General features: G+C 45.2%; 2 long non-coding RNA genes across 13 annotated transcripts in view; one reads left to right on the top strand and one right to left on the bottom strand.

Moving 5' to 3' along the window:
• Positions 1-21,668, top strand: part of LOC122448546 — a 121,490-nt gene that overhangs the window by 3,256 nt on the left and 96,566 nt on the right. The window lies entirely within an intron of this gene.
• LOC122448547 overlaps positions 9,445-21,668 on the bottom strand; it is a 109,852-nt gene continuing 97,628 nt past the window's right edge. For all 7 annotated transcript variants that reach the window (XR_006271663.1, XR_006271665.1, XR_006271661.1 and 4 more), the window contains 2 exons: positions 11,672-11,837; positions 9,445-11,431 (listed from right to left, as the gene is read on the bottom strand). This is a non-coding gene — a long non-coding RNA (uncharacterized LOC122448547). The remainder of the gene's footprint in view (positions 11,432-11,671; positions 11,838-21,668) is intronic.

Genomic DNA, 21,668 nt, shown 5'->3' with positions numbered 1-21,668 from the left:
CCTTCCATGGAATCTTGGTTATTTAAGATGCTCCCATAAAAATGGTTCTGAGGGACTAATGTTTTCAGGAAATGCTATATACAACTACATCCTTCTTTAAGAATCACGGCTGCTTTGATATGTTAATACACACTTTAGTCTTTAATTCAGAAGGTCCCACACTTACCATGAAAAATATCTGGTGTGCAATACTTAGACAGTTTCCCCATTCTGAGAAGTGGTTGGAAAGTAATAGGCTAAGAAATAGATTTCTTTGCATGAACACAAGACAGGAATATTAGGTTAAGTCGTAGTTGGAAGCATTGCCCCAAGATGCGAAGTGGTCCTTAAGATTCTTTGTCCTAGTTGAGCAAATAAAGGACGGAAAAAACCTAAGAGAATTTTTGATGAGGGAGACACAAATATGCAGGTATCATAGGGATGAAATCTCAGCCAGAATTTACAGCATGTCTCTATTCCATACTCGCAACAAATTCTTTATGCTAATGAGCCTAGAATTATCTCTCATCATCCTCCCCCTGCTTAATCACCCTTGATTACCTCTGATGTGTGCTGGTAACCTCAGGTTAAACAATGCAGGCAGCCCCTACCTCTTCCCAGGCTGTGACACTGTATCATAATTGAGCCATTTCCGCCTCTCTGGTCACCCTCCTATTCTCCAAAGTGCGTCCTCTGTACATTAATCTGCTAGTTAAATATTGATAGCAAGCCTCTGCCTTAATATTTACTTTGTTGCTCCATTATTGCTATATACTGGGTGATTATTTGTTTCTGTCTTCCCAGCATGTTTAATCAGGACTGAGTCAAGCTTTCCTATGTTTAACCTTCTCGTCCAATCATAGCGGGAGAGTGTTTGGGAGAGTATTTCCGACACCAGCTCTCATATGATTCTCTGTGCTTGCTCAGTGCATGTGCCACCACAGCCAGTAGGGGTCAGAAGGGCATTTCTCTTGGGGTCAGATGGTTGGTAGTGAGAAAGGAAAGCCTTGGAGGCTCTGTCTCAGGTTGAACATCTCTCTTTGAACATGGCCTTCTAAATGTAGTCTAAGGGAGAACCAGAGTCAACCAGGTAGCTTCTGTGTTTTTGAATGGAATGTTAGCCCTGGAACTCTTCAGCGCCTAAACTTGCTATGACAGCAGCCATCCCATCCCCACAAAGACTGTAGAAAGTGCCAAAAATAGAGGCCTAGATGCCACCCCTGGTCTTGATGGGAGTCTATTAGAAGCTCTCTGGCAAGTAACTGCACCCTCTCCATTTGCCTCGACTGCCTCACCAAGCTGTGGGGAAGTATTAAGTCATGAGTGAATGAGAATCATCTTTGAAAATTCACTCTGCTGGGAAGTAAAGACACTTTATGGCATAGAAATGTAAATACCACCCTTGAATCAAGAGGATCCTTCTGCATTAATCCTACGGTGTCAGTGGCAGATTCCAACATATGTTTCCCAAACTGAAATCTGTGACCTCCCCCAGCAGAAAGGCCACAGTTGCCTTTGGTATGTGTATATTTGGGGAGGAAATAAAAATTAAATTTTAGGCATTTTTTGCTATAATCGAAAGAAAAAGATTTAACAGATGTACTCTGGGCTTTTTGCAAGCAGTGAGTTGGGAATTCTCTTTCTGCCTCTCCACCCCCACCCTGATAAAATGGCGGCAAGCAAGTGAATCTTCCAGGAAGTCACTATCTGACTTTCAATGAGAGTGCCTTGCAATTTAGAGACTTTAGGTAATATTGATATCACATTAAGCACATAGTTTAAAGTTCCTCCACTGGGTGGGTCCATTGGGTGCCAGCTAGGCAAATGGTCCTTCACATCGGTAGAATGAATAAGAGTCAGTGCACAGTAGTGACTTTTCCAGCTGTTTCCCAAGTGGTTGTTCCCATCCTCTGAGTCCTGGGAAATTGAAGGCTTCTATGGCAGTAGTGACATCTGCAGTCATAGAACCTTGAATCTGGGGACTTCTCTAGTAGTCCGATGGTTAAGACTCTGCTTTCCAATGCAAGGGATGCAAGTTGGATCCCTGATCCGGGAACTAAGGTCACTTAAGCTGTAGGGGATAGCCAAAAGTTTTTTAGAAGAAAAAGACTAGAATCCAAATCGCTAACCTCCAAGAAAGCTACGTGCTTTGTGCCTGACCCATTCTTCAAAAATTTCTGATTATTTGACATTCCTCTAGAACACTATCCCCTGTCACCCTGCCTTGCTTTTTGCAAACAATTGGAATACTCAGTCTCCTCCTGCTTGATCCTCCTTGACTGATTGCCTCAGAACTTCCAACTCAATTTCGGAGCTCATTTTCAAATTTTCCACTTAGGATAAGCCTTCCTGGTCCCCACAAATGAAAGAGAGCCACTCTAGGTCCCCATAGCATAAGCACAGACCACTTCTAGCAACATCACATAAACTATAACTATTTGTTACACTTTCTATATAGGTCAACCTGTAGATAATTAAATCAAGGTCACTCTAGGAAGTTCAATAGGAGTTGAACATTCCAAGACTTCAGTGCAATAAACTAGTTACAAAGGTACTGAGAGAGCTGACAAGCTCAAGAGGGGACAATGAGGCAATGCAGATTGTAATGACACTGGACAGCTGCTAGCTACCTGCTGGGTGGGGCTGGAGGAATGAAGGAAAAATAACTGCTCTCAGAATTCAGAAACCAAGGCTACCTAGCCAGATCTGGTCCATGAGAGCTGGCACCCCTGGGTCACCACCCAAAATAGAGACAAATGGTGATGGCTATCCTAGCATCTTCCATTTTTCATTCTACTGCTGGTGCTCCTACCACCTTGAAACTGACCTGAAGCCAGTGACTCAGAGAGCCTGGCTCAGAGACACAGCTTGCAGGGAAAAGTTTAAGATTGAGTCTGAAAGCAAAGAAGTAAGTGGCTGACTTGACGACTTCTCTCCCTCAGTAGATGGTGAACTTTATTTGGTACCCTCAGCACAAGATACTATGTAGCTCTGTCGAGCAAAGTACTGACTTAACGTGAGATCTATTTTCTTTGTGATCTTGTCAAAAGGGCTTATGCTTTTTTAGAAAAATAATACCAATTCTCTCAGCCTACCTTAAACCATTTTCTTTCTCTTCATCAAACTGAAAATTTCTCTTTTTCTCCCTTTAACCACGGTATTTCCATCTTTGTGGGCTTTTCACAGTTCCCACATTCCCAGCATTCCAAGGGGATGATAAGAAGCTGCTGGTAATCTTGTTGGAAATTTGCATTGAGTTCCCTAGGGCGCTGCTCTGGAGGCCAGTCAAGCTAAGAAAGGAGCTTCTTTTGCTATCAGACACTTTTTAAGTCTTTTCATTATGAATTCACCAGTGCAGCACATAATGAGGTCTTGTAGTAGCAGACAGGGAATTCATTTCTCAGCCAAGTGGCTGAACTTGTAAGCTGCCAGATCGTGGACCATTATCTATAATTACTCCTTGGGTATTCCGCAAAGATCGTTTTCTTTGTAGAATTTAAAAAAAAAGAAAAGAAAAAAGGCAGGTCTTGCTATCGGTTTGGTAGATTAAATTTAGGCCAAAGGAAGATGAACTGGGGTTGCTATCTTAAGAGGGGATGTCTCTCTCCTCCAGGACGAAATCATTTGCCCTCTACCTTGGCCAGAAAACCACCTTCAGTGAGGCACCTGACTGGGACACGTGAATGTGTGTTGAAAGTGAAATTCTCTCATTCGTGTCCTACTCTTGCAACCCCATGGACTATGTAGTCCATGAAATTCTCCAGGCCACAATGCTGGAGTGAGTAGCCTTTCTTTTCTCCAGGGGATCTTCCCAACCCAGGGATCTACCCAGGTCTCTCATGTTGCAGGCGGATTCTTTACCAGCTGAGCCACCAGGGAAGCCCAACTGTGTGTTTGCTAGTCTCTAAAACCCTGGGTTCTTTGCTATTTGCCTGCTTTTATATGTGAGTTCACTGTCCATGAGTTTTTATTTCAGTCATGACATTTCTCAGGACTTGCTTATAAATCAGCCAGGTGCCAGATTCCTTACCCAAATGCAGGGAAAGAAAAAAATCTTATGCTACTCCAGGGGGAAACAAAATCTGGAAAACTGAATGAGCAAAAAATATGTTGCTGCTTGAGGAAGACGGGTGAGAAAGTGGCCAAGATGTGCTTGAGCCCACTAGTATGAATCCACCAAAAGCTGATTACATGGGTCTCTTCCCAACTCAGCATTCAGTGAAGTCATATCAGTAGCTTGAAATTGACCCAAGAGAGAATATTTCCACCACACAAATAGGCAAACACTACGAATCGGTGCTCTTTCCTTTTCCTTTCTTATCTGAGATCCTGTAAAACATTTGCCAGTGAGCCATGGGAAGGAAAGAATCTCACTTTTGCCAGCCCTTGCCCTTTGATAAGGGGCTTTCCGGGTGGCTCAGTGGTAAAAGAATCCTCTTGCCAATGTAGGAGCCATAGGAGACACAGGTTCAATCCCTGGGTCAGGGAGATCCCTTGGAGAAGGAAATGGCAACCCACTCCAGTATTCTTGCTTGGAAAATCCCATGGACAGAGGAGTCTGGCGGGTTACAGTCTATGAGATTGCAGAGAGTCAGATACAGCTGAAGCAACTGAGCATGCATGCACGCGCACACAAAGGTACACACAAGCTTTGATAAAGCCCATCAGATAAAGACCACCATGGACACGCCAGCAGGCAAACAAATTTAGGTTTATAACTTGCTACATCAAGGATGATCAAACACCGCAGGGTGTGGGACAGCTCATCACAGGGGAGGTGGGGTGGTGCAGAGTGATTTAAAGAGAGACTGGGGGAGAGGGAACTGCTCTGCAGTGGAGGCTGCCAGGCTGCAGGCAGTTTAGAAACCTGCAGAGCAGGACTCATCACCCAGGGGAGGGAGGATGAAGTGGGGCTGAGGCAGTCATTGGGAACGTTGTTATTAGGTAAGAAAAGCAGTGATTGCTCTGAGAAGGGAGGTCACTCATCATTTCCCAGCTGTGGTATTGCCCTGGGAGGCACCCCATGTGGCCTCAGCTGGGTCCCATCAGAAACTTGTTCTATTTAGCTTATGTTGGGGACATCACAGTCTGATTACCAGCAGTGCTAAGTGGACTCAGGGTCCTGTTTCCTTGGAAACTGCCAAGTTGAGATAACTGTGGAATGTTGTCTTCAAAGGCCTTATCGCCTGCTTTGGACACCAAGGCTGCTTCTGTGTCAAAGTGACCCACAGGCTCAGAGCCCCCAGGCAAGAATGGCCATCCATTCCCACTGAAGTGACGCAAACAACAAAGTGTCTCACTGTCTCAGATGAACAAAAGTGGTTTTCCCAGGTTCACACCTCAGCAGTCTTCACCTGCTCACCATTGCTTATTTCACAGGCACGTGTCTGGCGACTGGATTCACAGGGGACAAGGCCGCATTTTTCCCCCACAGGAAGTGCCAATGCAGTGGAAGGTTTTAAGGCTTGAACAACTTTGTGTCTTAAATACCTTTCGTCTCCAGAACGAGGCACAGAGCCTGGTACAGAGTCAGTGCCTAAGAAATGCTTATGAAGTTCAATCCTAGGGGATGGGGTTATTAGGGAGAGAAATGGGACTCTCGAGCCCAAAATGGGACTGCGGGAACCACACTGTTTAGACAGTTCTATACTCGGCTTGTTTACAAGTTATTTGTTACCATTGTGATCAAGTTCCTTTTTCTGTAGCAAATGTTGCTCCAACCCCTCACGGATAGGAAGGAAAATGTGGTATCTGCAGCTGTGCCCGGTAGGTGTGGCCCCGCTGCGAGTAAACATAAAGTGTGACCTTCTACAGGTCATATCCATATGGCCACAAACCCCCAGGTTTCAGCAGTGTTGCTCTTATTTTAGTCCACAAACCACCCACACCTGGATCACCTCGAACTTGCTTAAAAAACGCAAACTCCCATCCAGGGGACACTAAGGTTTTAGAATAGCCGATCCAGATTGTGTAATTTTATTTTATTTTTTTTCCCATAAGGTCTATTCATCTAATAAATCAACAGGAATGTATTGATTCTCTCGTCCCAGGACCAAAGAGAAAAAGACACTCCGGGAGCTTACAGTCTTCTGATAAACTCATCTGCCAGGACTGCTTGCCTTGATCTGAGAGAGATCTTGTTTTCCTTTATTTAGACTAAAAAATAAAAAAATGACATCACACTTCCTGGTCAACAATCAGAATTGCTAATATTTACAAGCTGAGCTGTTTGCAAGCTCAGAGGGTAGGATTGCTTGGGAGTGGGTTAGTGCTTGCACTCAGCCAGGTTTTCGTGCCTCCTCCACCACAGTCCACTCCCTAAGTCCCGACCCTCAGCTGTTAGTTCAATGCAGAGTCTGGCGCCCAGTCCTTGGCCCCACCTGACCAGCCCCCCAGAGGGCCTGTTTCTCCTGTCCCTTCCAAACTCTAAGCTGCTCCCTGTTCAGGGTAGGATCTCGCCTGCTCAAAGGCCGGCAGTGCAGGTGATGTCCTGCCTAGGGCATACTTTGACTAATGAGGGACAAGACAGGCCAGAGCCATCCTACCCCAAATACACATGCCCACAGACTGTTCCAGGCAAGGGACTCCCTGGAAGAGCACCCCTAGGTAAAGAACTGAGGCTAAGACATTGTCTCTATGCATGCTAAGTCATTTCAGTCATCTCCGACTCTGCGCGACCCTGTGGACTGCAGCCTGCCAGGCTCCTCTGTCCATGGGATTTTCCAGGCAAGAATACTGGAGTGGGTTGCCATGTCCTCCTCTAAGGGATCTTCCCGGTTCAGAAATCAAACGCTTGACTCTGGCATCTTCTGCATTGGCAGGTGGGTTCTTGACCACTAGCACCACGTAGGAAGTTTTCTCCCCAATTTGTCTATTAAAATACTTTAAATGTCTAGCTTCGGCATTATGAGTAACCATGACCATCTCTGCCTTGACATCAAGGATGCTACTTTGCTCATATTTGTTTATCTAGTGCAAGGATCATGCCTTCAATAGAGATTCAGTTAAGTGTGTATTTAATTGAATAATTCAAAGTCTCTGCCCTCAGGAGACTTGCAATCAGAATTGCCAGGTACCTGGTGCCATCCTTAAAATGGGCTTGGCCCCCCAACCATCATCACGTACCTGAGCGACCCTATGAGATCATGGAATATCAGAAGTGAAAAGTGGGAGAGAAGAGAACAAAAGAGATGATCGATTATAAATTTCAAAATTCCAAAATGAACTACTGAGGGGACTGTGATTGTCCTGGTGTCCTGGGCTATGGTAGTCATTGGTGTACCACAGGGCTGGTGAACCATCTCCATACAAGAGCAACCAGCGGAAGTCTTTCAGAGGCTCAACCCATACAAGCACATCTCTGATTTTAATATGCAAATCATATAACCTTATCTTTTGAGGAACTTTTCTATTTCACAGATCTTCATAAATTGAGAATATGCTGGTTAATTTACATTTTTTATCAAACACAGATGTTTGCATCACACACAGCTTTCAAAAAAATCCAATCAAATGATCTAGGCATGGTCCCCAGAGTTAACTATAATCAGTTCTTTTGATTTCCCTCAAGTGTTTACAATCACATTTCTAAATAATATATTGCTATTTCTAATTCTTGGTTTGTCAGTTTAGACATTAACTATTAAATCCCACCATGGTGTATAAGAACTTACCTCTCACCACCCGCCCCCCTCCCATCCCTGCTGCTTTTTTCCACCCTCCCAACTCAGGTTTATCACAGTATTGAGTTTTATCAATAGTCAACCAGGTATCAATATACAATTATCCTTCACTACTGAGCCCATCAGGCTTTCCTGGTGGCTCAGATGGTAAAGAATCTGCCTGCAGTGCAGGAGAGGTGGGTTCAATCCCTGGGTCAGGAAGAAGAAGGAAATGGCAACGCACTCCAGCATTCTTGCCTAGAGAATTCCACAGACAGAGGAGCCTGGCGGGCTACAGTTCCTGGGGTCACAAAGAGGCAGACAAGACTGAGTGACTTTCACACACTGAGCCGATTAGCACACAGGTCAATACTCCTTTCGCACACACTTCTTTTCCAGGGGTTAATAATCACTCCATTCAGTTCATTGTCCGCTTTTGTTTGTGTGGATCCCAGTTCCCCTCCAGACATTCCAGTAGTTCTGCCACGCCTATATGTGTGTCCATGTCACTCTCTCCCTGCATCCACAGTTCTGTATGGACACAGCACAGGCTCCCTCAGAGATGCTTAACTGAGCACCTACCCTCCTTGGACAGATTTACCTTGGGGTCCTCTGTTTCTTAGGTGATTTACTGTCCAGTAAATTTCAAGGTAGAACTAAGGCTTTGCTGGCACATAGGGCCTCAAATTTTCCATTTCCCTAGGAAGCTATTGGTGGATGAACTTTGCCAAAGGAGAGAGTAAACCGAAAAACAGGAAGTCAGAGGCCAAGGATATTCCAGGGCCTCAAAACCAGGAGAATAAAGAAAGGAAGCTGAGTCATTTATCTCTTCTCTGGACTCCTCCCTTTCTGGGACAGACTCTCATGCAGTCCTGGGAGCAGATGATCCCAGGTACCCACACATCAAATCCCCATAGTGACGCTCTAAATATCTTACAGCTCTATATGCCAGTTACACCTCCATAAAGCTGAAATTTAAGAAAAGGGAACTGAAAACGCCTTTAATAAAGTGATGGCAAAGACCCTTTCTTAGTCTGACAGGCCAACAGAGGAGGGCCTTAGGGAACAAATAATCTTATAAGGATTCAGTGCAGCCTGCAACAAGGTTACCTGCACATTCTTACCCAGTTTTTAGAATTTGCCCCTTGATCTGTGTCTCCAAACTCTCAGTGTCACTGCAGAGACATCAGTGCTGTCCCCCTTCCAGTCCTTTGCGTGTGACATGTTTTCTGAAATCTTTTCGGGTCATTTCATTACCCCAGTTTCACGACAGTGTGCCCTGTGCAGACTTTTCTTCAGCCCTTGGTATGTTTCCCTGAGTCCATCACGGGCCCTTTCGATCTAGACAACATCATACCCTTCATTTCTGGGGAATTTTCTTGTATTAATCCTTTCATGATTGTATGCACTCTGTTTTCTGTTTCTGGAACTCCTGGGAATTAGACACAGAACTTCCTGATTCAATCTAAAATTTTCTAGATCTTCATTTCTTTTCCTCCATTTGTCCTCTTATTTATTTTTTTGGGGGGGGGGATATTTCCTATCTTCTAATTTTTCTAATAAAATATTAGAAGAAGGGGTGTCCTAATTTTAATTTCCATGATCTCTTTCTTATCATTTTTTCTCCTTTACTTTTTTTTCTAAATTCTGATAAAATACATGTAACATGGCCTTCCCTGGTGACTCAGCAGTAAAGGATCCACCTGCCAATGCAGGAAACGATGGTTCGATTCTTGGGTTGGGAAGATCCCTTGAAGGAGGAACTGGTAACCCAGTATTCTTGCCTGGGAAATCCCGTGGACAGAGGAGCCTGGCGGGCTGCAGTCCATGGGATTGCTAAAAATCAGATGACTTAGCAACTGAAACAGCAACCACAACAATATATAAACATTTTCCATTTTGACCATTTGTATGTAATTCAGTGGTACAAGTACATGCATAGTGTTGTGCAACCACCACCATTATCCATTTTCAGAATTTTTTCATCATCCACACCAAAGCTCAGTCCCCTTTAAACAATAACTCCCCATTCGTGCCCCCACCCCCTCCCAATGGCCCTGGGCAACCAACATTCTACTTTCTGGTACCTCATATGAGTGGGATCATGAAATATTTAATCTTTTGTGCCTGACTTAGTAATATATCCCCTAGCATAAATGTTTCCTTGTTACAGCATGTGTCAGAATGTCACTCCTTTTTAAGGCTGAATTATATTCCACTGTACATATATCCATTTGTCTGTCAATGAACATTTGAGTTGTTTCTCCCTTTGACTATTGTGAGTAATGCTGCTATGAACATTGGTATACAAATATTTTTGTGTACACTGGTGCACAAACATGTTTAAGTCTCTGCTTCTAGTTGTCAGGAGTCTATACCCCAGAGTGGATGCTGGATCATAAGATAATTCTGTTTAATTTGGGGGAATTGTCATAATGTTCTCCACAGTGGCAGCACCATTTTACCTTCCTAAATGCACAAGAGGTTCATCATTATTTACTGATATTTAAAAAAAAAATAACCCTCCTAACAGATGTGAAGTAGTATCACATTATAGTTTTGACTTACACTTTCCTAATAATTTGCAATGTTAGATAACTTTTCATGAACTCATTGGCCATTTGAATATCTTCTTTGGAGAAATGCCTTTTGGAGTACTTTTAAACTGAGTTGTTTGGGATTTTTTGTTAAGTTTTAAGAATTCTTTACATATTCTGAATTTTAATCCTTATCAGGTATGTGATTTGCAAATATTTTCCCCATTCTATGGGTTCTCTTTTCACTTTCTGATAGTGTCATTTGATATACAAAACTTTTGATCAAGTCTAATTTATCAATTTTTTTTTTTCCTTTTCCTGCCTGTGCTTTTGGTGTATATCTTATTCTTTTTTTTCACAGTAATGGATTCTAGTTTCAATGGAAAAGCATCGCTTATCTTGCAAGCCTATTAATACTGAGTTTGTTTGTTTTCTTCTGTTCCCTACATTATCTCTGTTTTCTTCAGTGTCGCTATTTCTGTTTTTGTTGTTGTTGTTGTTTTGTTTTTGTTTCACAGAAGCATTCCTAAATGCTTATAAGCTTTACCAGTTTCTTGGATTTAAAGGTGGGGTACTGAAAGCCTGATGGGGCTTCACTGGGCATGAGTGATGGTGGCCAGAACAAAATAGAGGGCTTTACTTTAAGATGAAGACTCAACAACCCAGCCTTTTTAAGGGAAGAATGCCCAAATGTCAGTACATGCAGGCATTCCTCTGGGGCCTCAAATCCCTCCATAGGTGAATTTTCTACATTCTGACCTCCTGCCTTCCAGACGTTTGGCTAGCAGTCCCACAGGAGGAGGGTGGGGGAGGGGGATATTTGAAGCCATCATACTTTATAAATGCATTTATCGGTTTCATTTGGATTTTTCTGTAACATACACCTGAATGAACTTTTCTGCCAAACCAAGACTTAATCTCCTTGTTCCCAGGTGTGTCCTTCTCCACTTTGTCCCTCTTTACATCTTTGTCTGATGTCTTGAAATTCGTAGCCTCTCAACTTCAATTTTCCCAAGGAAGAATCAGCTTCTAGTTCTTGACAGGAGGGGAACACAAGAGAGGGGAACTTGCCGGGGACATAACCATTCTTCAGGTAGACCTTCTACCTGCTTTCCTATTACAGCACCTTTCTCAGTCTACTCAGGCTGCTAAATCAGGATACAATAGACCAAGGGCTGATGAATAACAGAAATTTACTTCTCATGGTTCTGGAGGTCAGGTTCTGGTGAGACCGCTGACTTCTTGTGTCCTCACCTGGCAGAGAACAGAGGCAGTCTTATAAGAGCACTAATCTTGCTGGGGAGGGCTCTATCCTCACACCTCCCCAAGGCCCCAACTCCTAATACCATCCCATCAGGGAGTTAAGAGTTTCAACATATGAATTTGGGGAGAACACAGACATTCAGTCTGTACTAGTATCTCATCCACAAACTGTCTCAGAGCAATATCTTGTACCTCCCAGGTCTGCGCCTCCTTGGGTGCAAACCAGCTCACCTTTCTATGACATCTCCTCTCAGGGAATCTAGGTTTTAGGTTTTAGCTCCCTCCGTTTTCTTAAGGCTTTGCCACTTCTGTGGGCTTCTTCATTCCCCAGGAATATATTGCAATCCTTTGCCCACTGTTGCCTTCTACTGCTTTGGAGAATGTATCTTTTGTATTCCTTTGTTGGCATATTGGGAGAAAAAAAAAAGAGATACACAAAGTCAATTTACTTTGTCTCACCAGAAGTCCCTTGCATCTTCCCGAGTATTCCTGTGCGTCCCTTTCTTTGTAATGGCTGTAGTTTAGCATTTCCCAAAGGACATTTTGAGGAACAGTGGTTACATGGGCTGTTAATAAAGATGTATAAAGAAAGGATCCTACAGCCAAAGAAGCATGGGAGATATTAGGCCATAGACATCTTCCAGCAAGGTCATTATCTTTCAAACAAGTGCAGGAGCACTCCTCAAGGAATGGCTTCAGAGCCAGCGTCAACTCCACATAAGAAAACCATTCTCACTGCATATCACACACACACACACACACACATTTTTATTAGATGGGATCCAGATTTGGCTCTAAATTATTTTAGAGCTAAAGTATTAAAACAAACAAACAAACAAACAAAGATCATGGCATCTGGTCCCATCACTTCATGGCAAATAGATGGGGAGAAAATGAAAACAGCAACAGATTTTATTTTCTTGGGCTCCAAAATCACTGCGGATGGTGACTGCAGCCATGAAATTAAAAGATGCTTGCTTCTTGGAAGAAAAGCTATGACAAACCTAGACAGCATATTAAAAAGCAGAGACATCACTTTACTGACAAATTTCCATATAGTCAAAGCTATGCTTTTTTCAGTAGTCATGTACACATGTAAGAGTTGAACCATAGAGAAGGCTGAGCACCAAAGAATTTACGCTTTCAAACTGTGGTGCTGGAGAAGACTCTTGAGAGTCTTCTCAAGACTCTCAGCAAGGAGACAAACCAGTCAATCCTAAAGGAAATCAGTCCTGAACATCCATTGGAAGGACTGCAGCTGAAGCTGAAGCTCCAATGTTTTGGCCACCTGATGCAAAGAGCCGACTCATTGGAAAAGACCCTGATGCTGGGAAAGGTTGAGGGCAGAAAAAGAAGAGGGCAACAGAGGAGGAGATGGTTGCATAGCATCATTAACTCAATGGACTTGAGTTTGAGCAAACTCCAGGAGATAGTGAAGGACAGGGAAGTCTGGCTTGCTGCAGTCCATTGGGTAGCAAAGAGTCGAATCCAACTGAGTGACTGAACAAGAACAACAAAAGTATTCAATGAGAATATGCTTTAGCCTCTGAAGAGGGATTCCAAGAATGTTTCAAGTAATGACACAGTCAGTTTAAGTCTAGAGCCACCCACGATAAGTACTTAGAAAGGGAGAGCACACAACTGAATGCAGATGCCCGTTTTTGAATATTGCTTAAGTCTTCTGATTTTATGGCCACTTCTTATACACTCAAATGAGACACATCCTGTACTGTGGCTTCCAACTTCCTAGAAAAACAACAATTAATCTCCCTCAGTGGCCAATGAAGTCTTCTCCCGTGACAGGCATCAAAACCAGCAAGAGCTTGGGCGCTTGATTTCTTTATTTTTTCCCTCTAAGCCCTTCCTATGAAGTTGTCCCACATTTGATGTGTTCTTTGTTAATAGCACTCATTCTCTGCCTGTTTAGCAAAACACGCTTTAGCTCTACAGCTACAGCTGAAAGGGTGGATAAAAGAAGATCTGGGATTTTTTTTTTCAAGAGTGGGTGGGGAGAAGCTTTTCCAAAGGCACTCAGCAATTTTCTCCATTCCTGATTTTGACGTTTCTTTCATAGTTTGTCTCATTTCTGAGCTGGATTCCAAAACGCCACTTGTTACTGATGCAGTCAGCGTCCCTGAAACACTCAAGAGGGTAACTTCATGATCCACCAAGGTGTCTGACTGACACGCAGTGTGGCTCAGCTGCCAGGACCCTAAATGAATGCCGATTACAATTAAATGCAAATTAGCTTTGCATTTGCTTCAGCAGTATGTACAGAATTTCTTCAGCTGCCTCTGTATTTCAAGGCACAAATGCCACTCCAGACCGTTATAATTAATTGCCCCCAGATAAGTGTACAGCAAGAATATCCCTATCATGTCATCTGTCAGCACTGATTTACACATCTGACACAGGGAGTGTGTAGTTTACCAGTTAGGCAGTTAAATTAGGTTAATTGACCTGCCACCAGTCTGCTGCAGAGGTCAGTAGACTCTGTGACCCGCCCACCTGTCTTTCCGAGCGCAGCACACTCATGCCAGATTCTGGCTGAAATCAGGCATAAAGCCCACGGCCGGGGTCCCCACCCCCACAACCTCCTGTCTGTCTAGTTCACAGGGTTTCTCCAGAGCCTGGCACATAGTAGGTGCTCATTAAATTTGTTAACTACACGGTGGAATAAATGTTCTAGTGCCTTGCTTGCTTCACTGTGATGCTTTGCATCCACAGGAAATCAGAGTAGCTCTAACAACAAAGGGGCCAGAGGAAGAGGAGGGAGAATAGCAGGGGAAGGCACAGCCTGTCCCACTCGCCCTGTTTCTGCAGTTGCTCGGCTGAGCCCAGGTTTGTCTAGCCCGGCTGGCTCCACTGGACCATGTTAAAGATGGAAAGTGTACAGAAGCTGCCTGGGCAGCATGTGATCACACTTTCTCCCTAAACAGAACCTCATGCATTCACAGCATGACTCTGCTTTTTCTGCCAAAGCCCTGTCTGAGATGCCTCCCTTCCATAGGATGTGTGAGCATTACAACGGACCCATTCATGACATGAAAAAATTGCATGTGGCCAGCTTGCTACAACCCAGAAGGGCTTTCCTGCCATTGCTATCACTTTGAAGTGGCTGCCCAGCTCCAGCTGTATTTCCTAAGCTCACCTGGCATCTAGATGTCCTCAAGAGACTGGTCCTCACGGATGGGGTTGCGGCTAATGTGTAATCTGTAGACAACCACATCAAGAGGACCCTTGTCTCATGTCTTACAGTGTGTGATGCTGCACTCCGGTATCAAGTCGTGGGGTCTAGGTCCTCTCCCTTCTGTCTGGGTGGACCATGAGGCTTAGCAAACCAAGTCATAAAAGGCAGCCTCTGACCTGTCCTCTTGAGACCCTCACCATGAGAACCCAGGAACCAGGCTGTGAGGCAGCCTGGCAGCCACGTGGAAGTTTCAAGTATACAAGCTCTGGCTACAGCCACAGCTGATGTACCATGGATGCTAGCCTGCAACAGAGGAGGTGAGGTGGCCAACAACTGCGGCCCTCAGCCTCCAAGACATCCCAGGAGACACCACACGGAGCAGAAACAAGCTGTCCCCACCGAGCCCTGTCCAAATTGCAAGTTCAAAATGAATGTTGTCACTGTTGTGAGCCAGTAAGTTGTGGGGTGATTTGCTGCGCATCAGTAAAGAACTGGAACAGGAATGCAGGTGGAGACGATGTGTATCATTTCCAATACAGGGCATTTGAGAACTCGGGGATGCCTTGTCCATATGCTGTCTCTGCCCAAGGCCCTGGAGACAGTTGGACCACAAGATGGGAGGAGCCAGGTGTCCTGACTGCCACACTGTGACATCACTCAAATAACTGCATCAAACTGACCAGGAGACAGAAATAAGTTCTGTTGTATGAAGACATTAAAATTTAAGAGTTTAATCTACAATTAGCCTAACTCACTGATTTCACTTTTTCTAATCTGTCCGAAATCTTCCACGCCTCTGTTTCCCCAACTGAGTAACACTGAGTGTTGTCACTTGGGTTTCTGTCCAGTTATCCGCACAACAATACAGGAATCCTGTGTATTATCAGAAGGACAGTACTGACAAACTTCAAATCACCTGGGTGATGTTTAGGCAGAAGACAAAGGAAGGGCAGGACATCACCGTTTCTACTCTTCCTCAACCAAGGGCAGCACCAGCCCCACATACGGAGGGAAAGAACCATTGTGCTCCATAGAAGGAAACCCACACAGGTCAGCAGAGTGGCTTTTCCAGCTCTGTTCTGGAGGCAGCCTTGGGTGGGTGAAGTTGAAAGTCACATGTGGCCCTTTAGGAATGAACCATATTGACGTCTTTGCCACGTTTCAGTTTGTGGGGAGGAGATAGATCTTTGGCTCCCATGGGCTGTGGTGCCAGATAGAGGGCTGAGAAAATCAGGAGTTCAGAGCCTCACCTGCCCCCTCCCACAGTGTCCAACCCCCTCCCCAGAGGCTCGGGAATCCAAGTCGAACGCTCATTTCTTATGCTCCATTGACAAGACTTCCTACTTCCTCGGTCCTGAAGAATCGTAGGCCACCAAGCCCACCCAGATAACAATGTAATGTCCTATAACATCCCTCAACTTGGGAACACAAAAGTAGAGAATACTGGCTCGTGTTTATGTACAAACAGGAGTCGGTGCTCAGGAGATGGAGGATGGGCCTCTCAGCATTTTTGGATTCTGAGAGACCCACAAACACCTGACTCTCTGCCTAGTATTAAAATTCACTTCCTCACCTGAAACACATTTGGAAAAATTGGAGAAATTCTGTTGGGGACCTCAGATTGCGTCCCTGACACCATGCTTGGGGAGTCTTGATATTAACTGTGGTGTTCCAGTAAGTAACTTTTTGAATGTTCAGCATAAAACATCAGTGCCCCTGACCTGAGACATGACCCGTACGTACATCCTCCAGGCACCCAGGGACCTGCCCCACAGCCCCTTGCAGCTTCCTTCTCGATGGTATCTTCACCTCTATTACTCATAGCTGCTGAAGCCTTCTCCGTTTCATTTTTATTTTTTATTTTTTCAAAACTGCCCAGGGAGCAACTGGAATCCAAACCAAGATGAAAAAGCTTTAGATGGAAAAGTACAATAAAAATACTCTTAGTTCCTGTTTGCTTTTTGAATTCCAGTAAGAACTCACTTTATCAGTGAATTTTGAATCCCCAGACCTAACAACTCCCTAGTATGATATTTTGGGGTGCGATCACAAACAAAGGAATGTAGGGTTCACTCTGTGTTGCCAGCCCTGGAAGAGAATAAACGCAATCACATGGCCTGTGGGAGAATTTTGGGGGTTTTATGCTTCAACAGGGACCCCCAGAGTGGAATTCTGCTTTTCACAGCTCATTGCTAAGTTGAGCAAACCTCTTCCTATGGGGACCTCAAGAATGTTAGAGATTCTCTCATCTAAAATGGTTCCAAGCTTGGTTTAATCCCTTATCTCTTCACGAGCTGTTTTGGCTCAAGCTGTTTTGATTTCACAGAACGGCTGAGCCTCTGAGATCCCGGCTCTGGCCTCCTCTCTTCAGTGGGTCTCTTAGGGCCTCTAGGCTTAATGTCTTCAATGGAGATCTTGTGGGATAATGTTTCCAAATTTGTTTTCCAGAGCTTCAGCCCCTGGGAGTGGACTTGCCTGGGTTTTGTCAGTCTCTGCCGGCTCCTCCTGCCTCCTTTCCACGTCCTCTCCCCACCTCCCCCTCCCACCTTCTCCATGGGCTGCTCTCTCCCTGTTGGCTGCATTCTCACTGCTGACCTCGGATAAACATAAAGGCTTTTGCTGCCTGTGTTCACTGGGGAGACTCAAAGGTGCCAAAAGCCAGTCGCTAGCTCTTGGCCTTCTCCATCTTTCACCGGCTCCTCACAGATCTGGAGGTTTTAAAGGCTTTGTCAGTCCTCAAAACCTCTTTTCACCATTCCCGCCGTTAATGTCCTTGCTAAAAGTGACCCCTGTGGACAAGACCCTCTGTCTTAGTCCTGGAGCCAGACTGGGTATGTTTTCCTGCTGTGTGGAGCTGGAAGCAGAGGGTGAGCTCACTGAGACCCCAGGCTAGGAAAGACTATTCCTCACTTCTGATGTGCTGGTCAGCCTAGAAAATACATAAGGAGGGGGCAGGGGGTCTTTCTAGGTGGCCCACCCACCTCCAGTGCTGCCCCCTCTTCTACTGCAGACCCAGGTCCTGTTTTCTACTCTGGATTGCTGAACAAGTAGGAACATTGGCCAGAAGCAGATGGGGCTGAGAACTTTGACAAATCCAGATTCCCTAGCAAATCAGATGAAGAGGAAGGTAACTCAGGGATGAAGTGCATTATGATCCAGGCCCAGTGCCGCCCAGGCATACAGCTGGGTGATGAACTTATGCCATCAAGTTACAACCAGGTTTCAAATGTGAGCCTCCACACCCTGGCTGGTATACTTCCCCCCTAGAAGCATTGGTCTTGAAGTCACGTGGGAAAGGAAGGAGCCTTCTAGCAGTGTGTTTCCCAGAGGCAAACACTCATCCAGGTAACTGGACTCCATTTAGAAGCACTTAGAAAATGGGGATTGCAGCTGGAGAAGGCGAAGGTTCACAGACACAGACCCTGGGCTCAAGGAAGCCCCACTCTAATCAGAAAGACCAACTGAGGAGCCTGGGCTGCTCCCACGCCTGGCCCCCAGCCCCTTCTTCCCTGAGAATATCTAGGCTGGGCCCTCAGGTTGTGCATTCTTTAGAGACCAGGGATCATTTTGATGGTCCCTCAGGGAAAGGGAGTCCTAGAGTGAACACAGAACATGGCGGGAGGAGCAAGAGGGACCAGCTCACCCACCCAAAAGGGAGGAGAGAAGAGTGTAGAGAACCAGGGGAGTTAAGTCATTCATTCGTTCATCCATCCAAGAAGTACTTGGAGGGCCCAGGAAGTGCCAGCCACTCTTCTGGGTGCTGGGACTATGGTGGTGCACAAAACAGAGAAACAATCCCTGTTCTCATGGAGATGATAGACCTTGATCTCTGAACTGGGCCCAGCCTGAGAGAGGTAAAGGGTGTTCTAAAGACAGTGCGAGACGAGAGAGGCTTAGCTGATGGAGGAGGCCTGACTCTCCTGACCAGGGATGGAGGGCAGGGTACCAGATGAAGCCTCCCAGAGGCCAGGGCATCTGCAGAAGAGACAGAGAAGGAATACTGGGAGGAAGAGGAGCAGGAATGGAGGGGACAGGGAGGTTAAGATGCAGGTGGCAAAACATGCTGTGGATGATGAGGTTAGGGCTGTGACCATGGAAGCTGCGTTGGACTGGAGTGAAGTTCATGGGGGCTGAATGATCAGCCGGCAGGTGTCAAGAGTGACTGTCAGAGAAGTGAAATCCAGGGACCTGCCCATCACGGGAAAGGAAGTCCTACACCGCTGCCTTGGGTTTGCATCTTCAGCCTGTAAAGGGGCAAATTTGTTATCAGCTGAATAAAACCAACCATTATTACCACTTCAAGCATTTGGGGTTTGTTTTTTTGCTCTTTGAAAGGAAGTAACCATGGGTAGGTATGTGTGTATCTCAGTTTCCCTCTGAAAACCAAGCTGTTGCTGAGTTTACCTCACAAATTGCAATTCTTTCCTGTAACCAGTATAGAACTGCCAGAAAGAAATTGCTGGAAAGTACCAGTTTATTTCCCTGCTCCACTCCTCTAGCTTAGGATGATGATTTTTTTGTTAATATAGAAATTTCAGTCTTGATCTGAAATATCATACATATAAAATCCCCTGAAAGAGACATGTTTGATCTTAGAGTTTGTTCTAAAAATAATACATTGATTAAGCTCTAGGCCCTTTCCTTGTGTATTTGTCAAATTGCAATTTAATTGCAATTTTGCATAATATAAAATGGTCACATAACTTTCTGTTGGTTTTTTGGTTAAGTATTGCTTTGCCTTACTTTACAAATTTGATTACTGTTTTCAGATATCTTAAATTCTTTAAGGGAGTTGTATTATTTGGGTTGATGAATAATTCTACTCAATGGATCTCAATAGAATATCTATACTCAAAAGTGTTGACAAAGATGGGTGCATTTGTCACCCGTGTCTCCCTAGAAACTTTCATTAGGAAGGGAAAGATAACAGAAGGAACAAACTTAGAGCACAACATTTGGTGCCAACATCTCTGCAGTTCCTGCCAGGGTCCCAGGACCCCTCTTTCTGCTGGTCCCCTTGTGTCGCAGCACACAGTGGAGGGCCTGAGTTGCACCTTGGGTCTGCTGGCTTGCAGATGGCAAAGGCCTGGGTTCCTCAATGTTACACTGAAAACAGAACACTCTCTCCCTCCCCCAGCCTCTCCACCAGGCTGGGCCTATTCAAGGAGATCAAGGCCCATTATCTCCAAGAGAACAGGGGTTGTTTATCTGTTTTGTGCACCACCATCGTCCCAGCCCTCAGAAGAGTGGCTGGCGCATCATTGGCTCCTTACAAATATTTATCAGATGATGAAGGAATGACTTAACTCCCCTGGCTCTCTGCACCCTTCTCTCCTCCATTCTGGGTGGGCAAGCTGACCCCTGCCTTTGCTCTATAGAGAGAACCATGTTCTGTGTTCTCTCAGAAGACTCCCCCCAACCCCGAGTGAATATCAGGATGATTCCTGGTGTCTAAATAATGCCCAGAGATTCTCAGTGAGGAACGGGTTGAGGGCTGGGTGGGGGAGCAACCCCGGCTCCCTTGCTGGTCTTCCTGATAAAAGTGAGGCTTTGTGGGGCCCAGGACTGTGTCTATGAGTGCTCACCGGATGTGGCCACCATTTCATGAGTGCTTATGTGTAAGGGTCTGTGTGCATGTGTACAAAGTCGCTTCACTCATGTCCAACTCTTTGCAACCCTATGGACTGTAGCTCACTAAGCCCCTCTGTCCGTGGGATTCTCCAGGCAAGAAGTGGGTTGCCATTTCCTTCTCCAGGGAATCTTCCTGACCCAGGGATCAAACCTGTGTCTCTTACCTCTCCTGCACTGGCAGGTGGGTTCTTTACCACTAGCACCACCTGGGAAGCCTGTCTCAGGGTCGCAGTTCAGTTCAGTTCAGTTCAGTCACTCAGTCGTGTCTGACTCTTTGCGACCCCATGCACTGCAGCACGTCAGGCCTCCCTGTCCATCACCAACTCCTGGAGTTTACTAAGGGTCTAAGGGTCTGGCCCACAGGAAATGCTTATCAAACATAGCTGATACAGTGAGTATTACAATATTGACATCTATGAGTTTTTTCTTCATCCCCCACCCAGTGGCCCAGGAGCCTGCAACCTGTCCCTAAGTTCTGTTCACAACTTCTCCCAGACAGGATTCACATTGTATGGGAACCAACATTCTACCCTACAGATGTGAGGCAATAGCATGCACATGGGAAACCAAATAATCTTGGGAAAATCTTGTCCCCACAATCTATATGATTTTCCGAAGAAAGAGCATATTCAGAGCACAGAGCATTGGGTTTGAAGCCTGGAAGTGTGCCTTGAGATCTGTCTTTCCTAGTGTGTGACGTAGGGGGACTCACATAGCTTCCCTCAGTAGTCTTACTTCTACAAAGGGGATACTAGGAATAGCCATCTCCAGGGTTTTTATTTGAATCATGTATGAATATAAACACTAACCCCCAAAAGGGTAAAATCAGAGCATAGGTGGGTTTCCATCATCGGTTGCTAATTAAGCTGTGTATTCCTTCCCTTACCTGTCACTGTCTATCCCCGCTCCTCCCTGGCCAACACCCCTCACACACACAGCCCCTTGGTCATTTCACTGCATCTTCCAACAAAGGGAAATGTAATAGACAAGCATTCTTATTTTAAATTTTTAATAAATTGTTTAATGGAAGTCATGGAAGGTGGTGTCTGCTTGGGTTGCAATGAGTCTGGGAGCATGCTGCATGTCACTAAGTTCAGCATGCCTGCCCTGCAGTTTCCATGGAGAGAGGCTGCCTGCAGAGCACACCTGTCTCCTGTCATGTTGCATCGTCGTCTTGTATTCACAGGTTTTCGCTTCAAAACACTTGCATCCTGCTATACTACATGACCCCCTCTCATGTGGAGGGGTTTGTGGCACACGCTCGTTCAGCGCAGGTCTGTGCTCATGACTGCATCATCTCTGTGGCTTGGCACATAGACACAAATAGCTCTGATGAGTTTCAGTCTCTTTGGATAGTAACAATTGTGTCTGCCAAGGGAGGCTGGACTCGAGCTGAGACTAAACCAA

Source organism: Cervus canadensis, chromosome 10 (assembly GCF_019320065.1).
Source record: "Cervus canadensis isolate Bull #8, Minnesota chromosome 10, ASM1932006v1, whole genome shotgun sequence".
NCBI classification, from domain to species: domain Eukaryota; kingdom Metazoa; phylum Chordata; class Mammalia; order Artiodactyla; family Cervidae; genus Cervus; species Cervus canadensis.
Note: the sequence above shows the minus strand (reverse complement) of the source record. Positions and strands in the feature narration are given on the sequence as shown.